Source organism: Acartia tonsa, chromosome 14, assembly GCF_053477335.1.
Source record: "Acartia tonsa isolate MP-2025a chromosome 14, ASM5347733v1, whole genome shotgun sequence".
Taxonomy (NCBI): Eukaryota; Metazoa; Arthropoda; class Copepoda; order Calanoida; family Acartiidae; genus Acartia; species Acartia tonsa.
The window spans coordinates 25,095,478-25,107,583 of NC_137273.1; positions in this window are offsets into that span (position 1 = coordinate 25,095,478).

Here is a 12,106-nt window from a genome sequence, read left to right on the forward strand (position 1 = left end):
AGCTGCAGTTATGATTGAATAAATCTTTGACTCCTATTTAATTGTATGTCTGGTAGCCTACGGTTTTCAGACTTAATAAAATTATAAACCATCCAAAGGTGTATTATACACTTATAAATATCATGTGCAGATTCCCGCTTTGTTCTCAGATAATAATGTTCAAAATCTACCCACCTTAATGTACATCAATTTATCAACCATTGTCTCATCCATTTAGATCCATACTTAAAATTGCATATAGTTTTAATAGGGAGAGTTAGGGATTACAAGCTTTTTAGGACACAGTTTATGTTTTAATTAGTTGAACTAATTTTTGAAGTGGTTCTCTAAAAAATATAGAAGTGTATTCTTTCCATAAAATGTTATGAAATATATTTCTAAATTTCTGGTTTTTTTTCTATTGAACCACCTATAAACTTAGAAATCTTAATGAATAAGACAGTTAAAATTAATGGTCGAAATATTTGGACACTACTGATTAGAGAAAAATATGATTTGATAAAAGTTCCTAAAATATGTCCTATGAAACTTAATTAACTTTGGGTACCAGTTGAATTTGCATTCCATTGCCCCGCCCCCCCCCCCCCCCCTCAATAAACACTATGATTGCGCGGCAAAACGACCAACAGACAACCAACCCTTTGATTGCACAAATTTTGTCTGGAAGTCCTAACTGTGCATGGTAAGGAGTCACGTCTGATTTGGACCAATGCATTCCCCCTTCTGACATAGCATCCGTAGGAACCATTTTTAACATATTTACTAATGGTGTTTGGAAGGGGGAGGGGGGGGGGGGAAACCACTCATCTATCGTTTAATAAGGACTTTACCAACAATTTCATTAGAAATGATATAATATATTAATTAGTTATGTTATTTTATTATTTTTATCAATTCCACTTCAAAAATATGAAAAGCCATTGAGTTTCTTATTTGTCATTATAATTATTTAAAAGGTTCATTGAAAAGTATAGGCGAAATAGAAAACAAGAGCTATATATATAGTACAGTGTCCCGGATTTGAAAAATTATGTTAAAATTTTGGCCCCCAGGCAAAATATGGTTGATTTATGCAAAAAAAATGAACCATGCAAAATATTTTTTCTGTAATGCAAGAATTGAGACGGTACAAGCACAAATTTTGAGGCCCCCCTTATGGATGTAAAAAATTGATTGCTTCAAAACTATGGCTTCATGGTGCTCCAAGGAAAGGCCTTGACGAGTAGAATCAGGAACAAATGTCCATTTCAAAATATCTCATTCCTAGCCTGAGAAAATCTCAAGAAACCTCTACAAATTGGACAATTCTCAATAAATAAAATTGTTGTTTTTCAGTCATTTCTTAGGCTAGGAACGAGATATTTTGAAACGGACAAATTTTCCTGATTTTACTCCTCAAGGCCTTTCCTGAGCACCATAAAGCCATAGATCTGATGCAATGAATTTTTGACCTCCATAAGGGGGGCCTAAAAATTTTTAAAGAGCTTGTACCGTTGCAATTTTTGCATTACAGAAAAAAATATTTTGCATGGGTCATTTTTTTTGCATAAATCAACCATATTTTGCCTGGGGGCCAAAATTATAACCAAATTTTTCAAATCCGGGACACTGTACTATATAGGGTAACACTAACCAAGTCAACAGATTTATTTTTAACCTATTTTTAAAACATATATAAAAAATATACTATGACAACAGTAGAATCGGACTGCAGAGCCTAAATTTGAATTAAGTCCCCAATAAACTTTTTTGGGGGGATTTAAAAATTAATTTTTACTGATGCTCTGGTCATTTTTGACCAGAGCAAAAGGTTTTTTTTTATTGGGGTAAAATTCGTAGCTTTTAGAGTGTTTTGCTTCATAATCTTGTATTCTGGTATAGAGTAAAATTAGGCCTTTTGATTTCATCTAAATTAATTCATTAAAAAATTAATTCTTTATAATATATCAATGAATTAACATTAAGTGTTTTTATCACTTATTTTAAAAACATAAAAAATGGCTGTAAAGGGTTAAATGACAACAAATGTTTATGCAATACAACAAATTTATTTTTGTCACATATACAAATGTGATATGAAATAAGATTATTCAAACTTATTTTTTAAAATAATTTTAAAAAGTATGTAACTTTTATGTGTATGGTTTTCATTCTTTTCATTTTAATTAAATAAAAATTATTTAACTACATTGGAAATAAGTCACTTTGTGAAAACACTCTTTTTTTGAATTGTAAAGAATTGAAATTAAACAAGACTTCTTATTGGTTAGACTTCAGAATTATTTGTTTTATTGTAAATGTTAGATTTTTCAATGAAATTAATTGTTTTGGAAAAGAAATTATTTCCAATGAACAGAGTAATGTTTTTTTATTGTATCAATATAAAGTGAATTATATAAAAATGTTCTTTAAGCCACAATATTACCCGAAGTAAAAAAAAGAGCTTTTGCTCCAGTCAAAATGACTACAGCAACACTAAAAATTAATTTTTAAATCCCCAAAAAAAAGTTTATTTGGGACTTAGTTCAAATTTGGGCTCTGCAGTCTGATTCTATAGGTGTCCTTGTATATTTTTGACCCCCCATTCAAAAATAGGTTAAAAACAGTTTAAACATCTTAAAATTATTGTAATGAATAGATTTTTGAGGGAGGGAGGGTACATTGGACTGTTTATTACACTAGTCTCCAAAGTCTTATGATATCTCCAAAGTATTATAATAATGTTCTCATTCATCGGCTTAACAACCTTGGGAACTTTTATTGAATTTTAATTGGTTGGTTCATATAGTTGAGTGTACAAACGTTTCAACCATTAATTGTAATCTACATAAGGGGGAATTTTGTTTATTATCATTGGTGATGTACATCAATTAATATGCCATTGTCTTATCCCTTTTATCCCTGTGCTGCTATTCTGTAACCGATAATATTTTGATGTATGAGACATGATTTTTGTCAAGAGAAATCCTCCCTAAAAATACGAATTCTCCAAGATAAAAATTTCCTTTGAAAAAAAGAATTGAAACTGGAGGGATACTGTCGACTACAAAACTCTCCCCCCCCCCCTTTCTCCTCCAACCTCAAATGCCCCTAGATGACTCTAGGGGCCTAACCGCTAGTAAATATATGTATATTAACATAGCTATTTTGTTCAGGAGAAGCAAAGACTGTACATCTCACTAACCAACGAAGACGAGAAAAAATAACAAAAAATTTTTGATTGTAAATCATTATGTACAAATGAGTCTATTTTCTATTTATTGTATAATTATTATTTAAACTAGTCATTAGGATATTTTTTGAAAATTATACTGTTAAACTGTAAAAATGTAAAAATTCATAAAACTACTTTTTATTGTAAAAAAAACATTCTCTAAAAGTTACCTACATAATCAAAGGAAAAAAACACCATGAACTAAAATTGCCTTCAGGTTGAAGTTGTGTCAATCCTAAAATTTTAAACTTTTAACTTTTTTATTTAAAAGGAAGAACTTAATTATAAATTAACCCACCCCCTAAAAAACATTTGTTTAATTTTTTTTTAATTTAAGAGATTATATTTTTACTTTTATTAAATTGAGATATAGCTCTGAACCTGAAGTGTATATAAAAGCCCAATATGATTTTTTGCTGTTGTTCAAAAAACCAGCAATTTGCATTTTAATCATGTATTATGTTGAATATACCTGTATAAAAAAAATTGTGCAGTAATATAATCTATAATACAAAGTCTGTTCATCTGAATCTGAAGATCTCGGTATCCGCTGAACCGATTGGGGCCAGCTCTTCAGGGAATATACCTACTGGTCCTTTGGTGGTTTTAAGCTACTTATAAGATAGGTTGTGAAGCTACTAGAAGGGTAGGTAAAGTGTCTGAGAATTGCGCACTATGCGCTAAACTTTTTCAGCCTTTAGTGTGTTTTTGTGTGCTGTCATTGGATAATTATAATATCCTGTTAGATGTTATCCAGATTACATGTTTTAAATATATTGGAAAAACATTAAATAACATCACTCGGTGTATTTACAAACCAACAAAAAAAATTATATAATTAAATAATAGTAGTGAGACTACTCTGTAGGTATCTGTATATTCGTCTGTAAATATTTTTTTTCTCACCCTTTCACTCTCTTAATGTATGTCCTTAGGTTAGCATTTCGAAACTAATAGGAGTTAGATTCCAATAGAAATTACCATCAAGGACAGAATACAGTCGCGCACATTTTCATCGTAGTTTCACTACTAAAAATTTGCTACATCATGTGAACATAAATGCATGACATTTTTAAGTTCTTTGGAAACATGATAAAATTGCGTCAAAGTATAGAAGTAATTAAATTATATATTGTGCTATTTTTAGAATTTATGTATAATGGTAATTTCCATCTTTAAAGGTTAAAATGCGTACTTCATTGAAAACGTTTCATTGAGTTCTCTAATTTAGGGAAGATTTAAATAGGTTCGAGAGGGGGTTTAAGCTTTTTTTTTGCTGATTAAAGTCTTGGACTGGTTTTAGGTTATTTTTTCAATATTCAAATACAGAGCCCATAAATACTAAGAAAGCAGCAACTAGTATGTTAATACTGAGCTGTGTTAGGCTGCGAGAATCTGAATATTTTTTCTAATAACAAGGAAGATTTTTGATGATATTAGCGAAGCTGTTCTAATAATTTATATGGAAAACAATCAGGAAAATATCGAGAGAGAGAAATATAAAGTAAGAAGAAATAGAAAACAGAAAATTTCAAAAGGGAAAGAAATATTTAACGTCAGTTTAACATTATCAAAGCATTTGATATTATAATCAATATATGAAAATAAAAGGTGAAGTACAACTATTAATTCAGTTTTAGAATATTCATCATTTTAGAAATTTCGCGTCGCTAAAACTTTTAAAAGAGGTTTTGTGTGTTTATTCATTTTTTTACTTTCCTATAGCTCATATTTAATCCAAAATTGGTAAAATGCTATAGTTATACATTGTATTAAGATATTTTGTCTATTAAACTAATGGTGGAAAAGTTTGGACAACAAACGAGTGAACGTGTTTTTTAAAACCTTGGGTACCAATATAACTAACAGTCTATTGTCCCCTTTGGTCACTTACATAAACTATTCTCTAAAGGAAGTTTTTTGGTCTGTAGCATAAGATCTCTATAATTCCAGGACCAATATGCTTCTTCTTTACATTTATGCATCTTATTGGTCAAAGGAAGGTTTAAAGCTGTTTTATAATTATTCAATAAAAGAAATAATATTTCTTTCCTAGCATTTTATGTGCAACGCCGTGTTACTCAATATAAAGATATGAATAAATAATACATTCAACTATACTATGTAGGTGTATTGATACATAATAAACGTAATTGATTGACAGCCGGAGGTGAATTATATGACGTGCACATGAATATCTTATGAAGCTAGCAGGAACAAGTGTGCACATGTATATCTTATGAAGCTAGCAGGAACAAGTGTGCACATGTATATCTTATGAAGCTAGCAGGAACAAGTGTGCACATGTATATCTTATGAAGCTAGCAGGAACAAGTGTGCACATGTATATCTTATGAAGCTAGCAGGAACAAGTGTGCACATGTATATCTTATGAAGCTAGCAGGAACAAGTGTGCACATGTATATCTTATGAAGCTAGCAGGAACATGTGTGCACATGTATATCTTATGAAGCTAGCAGGAACATGTGTGCACATGTATATCTTATGAAGCTAGCAGGAACAAGTGTGCACATGTATATCTCATGAAGCTAGCAGGAACAAGTGTGCATCTTTCAGTGTGCTATCACTGCAACATTGTATCAAATCTGCCAGAAATATTAAGGGATAATACAATAGACGGTAAATTGAATCTTTCCGGGCCTATAAGAAGCTTCAATGTTAAGGAGAACCAAATCGGCCAAGCTGTTAGCGAGTTCATGGATGCTAACACACAACATTTCCAGCGAAACTTTTTTGTTAAAAAAGGTAGCATGGTACGTTGTTCGATATCTCAAATTGTAGCTTATAAATTACCACCTAATTTTTTGGGCGATAAACGTTGGAAAATCGGCCTTTCAAGCAAAAGATAGCATGCGAGTTCGCCATCGATATCGTAGCAGAGTAGCATAAATTAAAAGAGAGAGAGAGAGAGAGAGAGAGAGAGAAACATATCTTACTCTTTATAAAATTAAGCCGGGAATGGTATGATCTCTCTCTCTCTCTATTAATTATTATATATATTAAGTTTGCTAAATACAATTGCAAATTTTAAAATCTCTAGGTAAAATAATTTTTTGGTTTAAATGTGTGGTTATTGAGAACTTAGTAGACAAAGAAGAATCCCTACTATATTACGTACAATAGCATTGCAATCAAATACCTTTGATTGATAAAAATTCCTGTTATTCTAGCTAATTATTTATGCCATTTTAATGCCTTGTGTAGTCTTTAATAGTGTTTGTGTGGTCATTAATAAAACTATATCTTCAATAATTTTCTTACTGTTTATTTATTCTGAACAAAGATGGGTTAGAATGCGTTTATTTTGATTACATAGTGACGCAATGCGATGAAGTAACTAACGAAAAATGGAGCGATAAAAAAAGTATAAAAATCCGCAAACCACTACAACAGGAGCATAGGTAAACACTACAGTTGGCGGAGATATGAAACAGAGAAAAAATGTAAAAAAAATGACGTCATACAATACAAAAGACCAATGATAGACCAATACACTGACTAAATTACAAATGGTAGCCCAGTATAAATTTCGATTGACCAATGGTAGGCCAGTATGACGCCTTTTTTTAATTTAAAAATGCAATATTAAATTGCTAATGGATATGTTAAGATTTTAAGTTTAATCAAACTCAAATGTACTCTTATGCATGTTGTAAGATGTAATGCACGTTAATTCAAAATGACATTACAAAGTAAACCTTAAGAAATTAAATTATTCAAATGTGCAAATCTTTAATTAAAGCTAAGGTCTCTAGTTTTATAACTTTCATGCAAATGATATAATGCCAAAATAATCTTATGGCGAGAGGTTATAGAACCACTTCCCACCCCCTCAAAACAAAATTTGCGCTAGCAAAATTAAAGCGCTATGTACAGTAATAGTTTTTTTTCATAAGATTTTGTAAGCCTTCGTGTAATCGGCATAAATGGATGTAGAATATACATGGATGATATAACAGGAGAAAAATTGTCGTCAATTTAGATTGCAATTTCCCCCCGCATTTATTGGTCGAGCCATTTATCCAGTAGGAGGAAAGAGGATGGGGTAAAGGAGGAGGATGGGGGCTTTTGTTATTTTAGCGCACTACAGAGTTCACTTTATTATAGAACATAAAAATCTAGTGTAAGATCTAAGTAATTATATACATCCATTTCGACATATTATAACTTTAATAATAAGCTGAATGTCTAAACTTGTTCTGGATTAAGACAACAAAGGTACTGTGATATTATATTCATTAATTTATTTTGACTCTATTCATTAGTCTATAATAATATAAACATTTTAACCTAGTAAGAGAGACAAGTATTAAAACCATAAAACAAGGTTAACATCCTCTTAAATAATTGCTATACCTTGTTTCTGATACAATTCTTAGCATTATAAAAGTATTTCCAGTATGGTTTTGGAACCGTTTAGTATCTGCTTTCCGTGGATTGTAAAACACTCAGAAACTAAAGCTAATCGATCAATCATTGCCAATTAAGTGGAAAATTGGATACCCTCCCACCCTCGAAAAAGGCTTGGATGTCCTTGGTGAATCCAAACTATTAAAAAGTTACTAACATAGGGAAGTTGCAGTCTTATATTGTGACTGAGAAATTCAAGTTACAACATGGTGACTGGAACTCTCATCTGAATAACATAGTGTAACCCCTTGCCACGACATCCATTTTATTCAATGTAAAATGCTTGGTTTTAGTTGTATTTTGTCCTATAGTAGCTCTAAAGATTCCTTTTAAATTTTCTATAATAGAGGATTATGTATTAAAAATATGGAGATAAAATTTTGGTATATTTGTGTATTTATCACTTGTACTAATTAATTTCATGAATAATGCTTCATTTTCTCCGTTACCAACTTTTAAAACCAAAATATTTACATAAAAAATTTAATTTTAAAAGCACTTAAAAATTTGTCTAATTACTAGCTTTTACAAAATAGCGGAAAATTCATTTTGAATAACAAAACTTTTTTTAATAGCGCAAAAACTTTACAAATAGGCTTTGTCTGTATATTCGACGTTCGTAAGTCAACAACAGAAATATTCTTTGTTTAGAAGCCAAATCCTTTACTGTTCTTATTTGTGAAAATAATAGTCTTTTTATCCTATTATATAAAGAAGTAAGGTTTTTTCTGTCTGAAGCTTAAGATTTCAATAACTAATGAATTAAATGAGCTCTCTTTTTTAGGGAAACCTTACATAGGTCTTAGGATGATTTTGGACTATTTTGACTCTAAATTCAAGTCCTAGAATAGTTTTAGGTTATTTTAATGGTTATTTTCCACTTTTAGTAGGGATGCTAGGGGCGAAGTACAATAAGTTAGAAAGAAGTAATAGTCATAATGTGTTATGCCAATTTGACTAATAATCTCATAATTTGAATCTAACCGTTACCATATCGAGTTATCCCTGATCACGCAAAGAAGTAACGATACTTCCTTGGTATATCTTTATATTTTAAAGTAACAGGATGTCTATTTGCACGTCTGTTTCTCTGTATCGAATGATCTCGCTAACCACTGAACCATTATGGTTCTCTTTTTGCATGGTAGCTTCTCATAAGTTGCGGGAAGGTTTATAACTATTTTTTTACTTTTTCTTTTTGAATGTAAAATAAAAATTGGGTTATCTATTTAAACTCCCCCTCCTTATGTGAACCTATCTAGGGGGCGAAGCCGCTAGTTGTGTATAAAGGCCTACTTTTTTGTAATTACTAAAGTCATGATTAGACAGTATCATAACAATACAATATTAGGCCAGCCAAAACAATATGACATAACAGAACAAAGCTTAATAACTATAGAAATATATTTTATGACGCCCCCATTCCCTTTCCTCCATTTCCCTTACGTTATGGATAAAGGGATACTTTAATAAAGATTAATCAATCTTTCTCTTTCACTTTCATACCACACATTTTGTACATTTTAATGTGAGGATAGATTTTGTCTTTAAACTACCTATTCCTTTGTCACTGTATAATAGTAAATCAGAAAATTCCCTCTTCTAAATTGCTTTTCATGTTCCATTTTTCTAGCTAAATATTTTTTACTAGCGGATAGTAGCCTAAAAGCTTATTTTAATCTATTTTTAGGAAGAAATATTTTTAATAATTAGACTTAAAGTATTCCAAAGCTGAATCTAAAAGTTAATATTCCTAAAACCGTACTAGGGCCATATGTAGCTTCTCTAAATTAAAGGACTCAATAAGTTCACTGATTTACAAGATTTTGACGGAAAACTACAATAGAAACTACTTAAATAATAGCATAGTTGTTAAACGCCTTTTAAAAGTCAAACTAACACAAAGTTTAAAATGTTATAATTAGAAATATTTCATAACTACGTATCTAGTACACTTTTAGAAAAGGTAAAAATCATTATGGATTTTTTTAGGAACAGTTAATAGGAATCTTAATTAAAATTTATATTTCAAGCATACAATAAAAAAAATTCTCAATACCTTGATTACAACAATTCTTCTCTTATAATACCTGTTATTAGTATAGCAAATAAATTTCTTCATTGTACTGTGCCTTACAACATTTTTTTTAGCAGTATGCAGCCCACACCATAGCTTTGTGTTAACCAAGAGTTTAGGAAACAATTCCAATAGTTTATGAAATATTCATACAGATTTAATTTACTATTTTGTTAAATAATTCCAATAGAATATGGAATATTCATACTGATGTACTTCACTATTTTATTAATAATTCCAATAGTTTATGGAATATTCATACAGATATACTTTACTATTTAATTAAATAATTCCAACAGTTTTTGGAACATTCATACAGGTATACTTTACTATTTTATTAAATAATTCCAATATTTTATGGATCATTCATACAGGTATACTTCACTATTTTATTAAATAATTCCAATAGTTCATGGAATATTCATACAGATATAATTTACTATTTTATTAATTAATTTAAATTAAATAATTCCAATAGTTTATGAAATATGATTATGCATACAGGCAATAGTTTACAAAATATAAAAAGTACAATATTTAGTGCATGTATCAAAATACAATTGGAGTTCAAAAAAGTAAATTGTCTGTTGTTAGAATCTCACAATGGTTTGTGTTTTTGTGTTAAAACTATTCGAGTTAGTAATAGGATATCAGGCCTATAGTTTACAACTATATCAGACCTATAGTTTACAACTTTTTTGTGCAGAACTTACAAATTCCCTTTTATGAAGTTACTTTCCAGTATGACTTCCAAACCGATTATTATCCCCTGGATTAGAACCGGTTCTTAGCCATACTAAAATTATGTATCGAATCGTATTATAGACAGTTTTCTATGAATATTAAGACAAAAATCATAAGATTAATTTCAGAATTGTTTGGACGGGCCTTCAGCACCTCGGGGCTAACAAAACTGGTTTTGATCTCATAATTTTTTGTTTTATTATCTGCGGAAAGCTGTTTGAAATACGATGCGATGAATAACTATTCTTTAACTTTTAACCTTTTGCGTCAAAGTGCCATGCTGCTATTGAATCAACCTTGCAATGTTGTCAAATTCCATTATTAGATTTGCGTTACAACATCATCACATGGTAGATATAGGTTTATTACAGTATAATGTTTGTCTTGATGTCGACGTAAATTTTAAGTTCTCAGAAATACTAAAAATTTATGTATAATAAATTAACTATTCTTTACTTTTCCCATGGAGGGAGATTAATTGAGTGTAAATAAGGGGGGGGGGGGAGTTTGTACACTTATAGGAAATGAAATTCAGTACCAAAGTTTGGGAGGGTCGTATGGGCTTGTTTTTAAAGTTATCCACCTAATTCTTTTTGTAGGCTCTCTTATATGACTTGATATACACGGAAAACTTTGAAAATTGAATTTCGGTACTTTACTTCTAGGGGCTTGTGGAGCAAAAGACCCCCAAAACACTATAAATATGAGTTCTGACCTTATTTTTAAAGATATCGACCTGATTTTTTCTTTATAATACTTTTTTAACATACCCGAATCAACGAACCATTGCAGATTTCATTTTGGGACTTTCCTTCTAGGGGCTTGTGGAGCAAGAGACCCCCAAAACACAAAAATATGAGTACTGGGCTTATTTTTGAAGATATCGACCTGATTTTTTTATAATACTTTTTTAACATAACCGAATTAACGAACCATTACAGATTTCATTTTGGGACTTTCCTTCTAGGGGCTTGTGGAGCAAGAGACCCCAAAACACAAAAATATGAGTACTGGGCTTATTTTTGAAGATATCAACCTGCTTTTTTACATAAAAATAATATTTAAACATAACCGAATCTACGAACCATTACAGATTTCATTTTGGGACTTTCCTTCTAGGGGCTTGTGGAGCAAGAGACCCCCAAAAATCATAAAAATATGAGTTGTGGGCTTCTCTTTTAAGATATCAACCTTAATTTTTTATATAATAAAAAATACTATTTTAACATAACCGAATCTACGAACCATTACAGATTTCATTTTGGGACTTTCCTTCTACGGGCTTGTGGAGCAAAAGACCCCAAAAACACTAAAAATATGAGTTCTGAGCTTATTTTTAAAGATATCAACCTGATTTTTTATATGAAAATACTATTTTAACATAACCGAATCTACGAACCATTACAGATTTCATTTTGGGACTTTCCTTCTAGGGGCTTGTGGAGCAAGAGACCCCAAAACACAAAAATATGAGTACTGAGCTTATTTTTGAAGATATCAACCTGCTTTTTTTACATAAAAATAATATTTAAACATAACCGAATCTACGACTCATTACAGATTTCATTTTGGGACTTTCCTTCTATGGGCTTGTGGAGCAAGAGACCCCCAAAAATCATAAAAATATGAGTTCTGAGCTT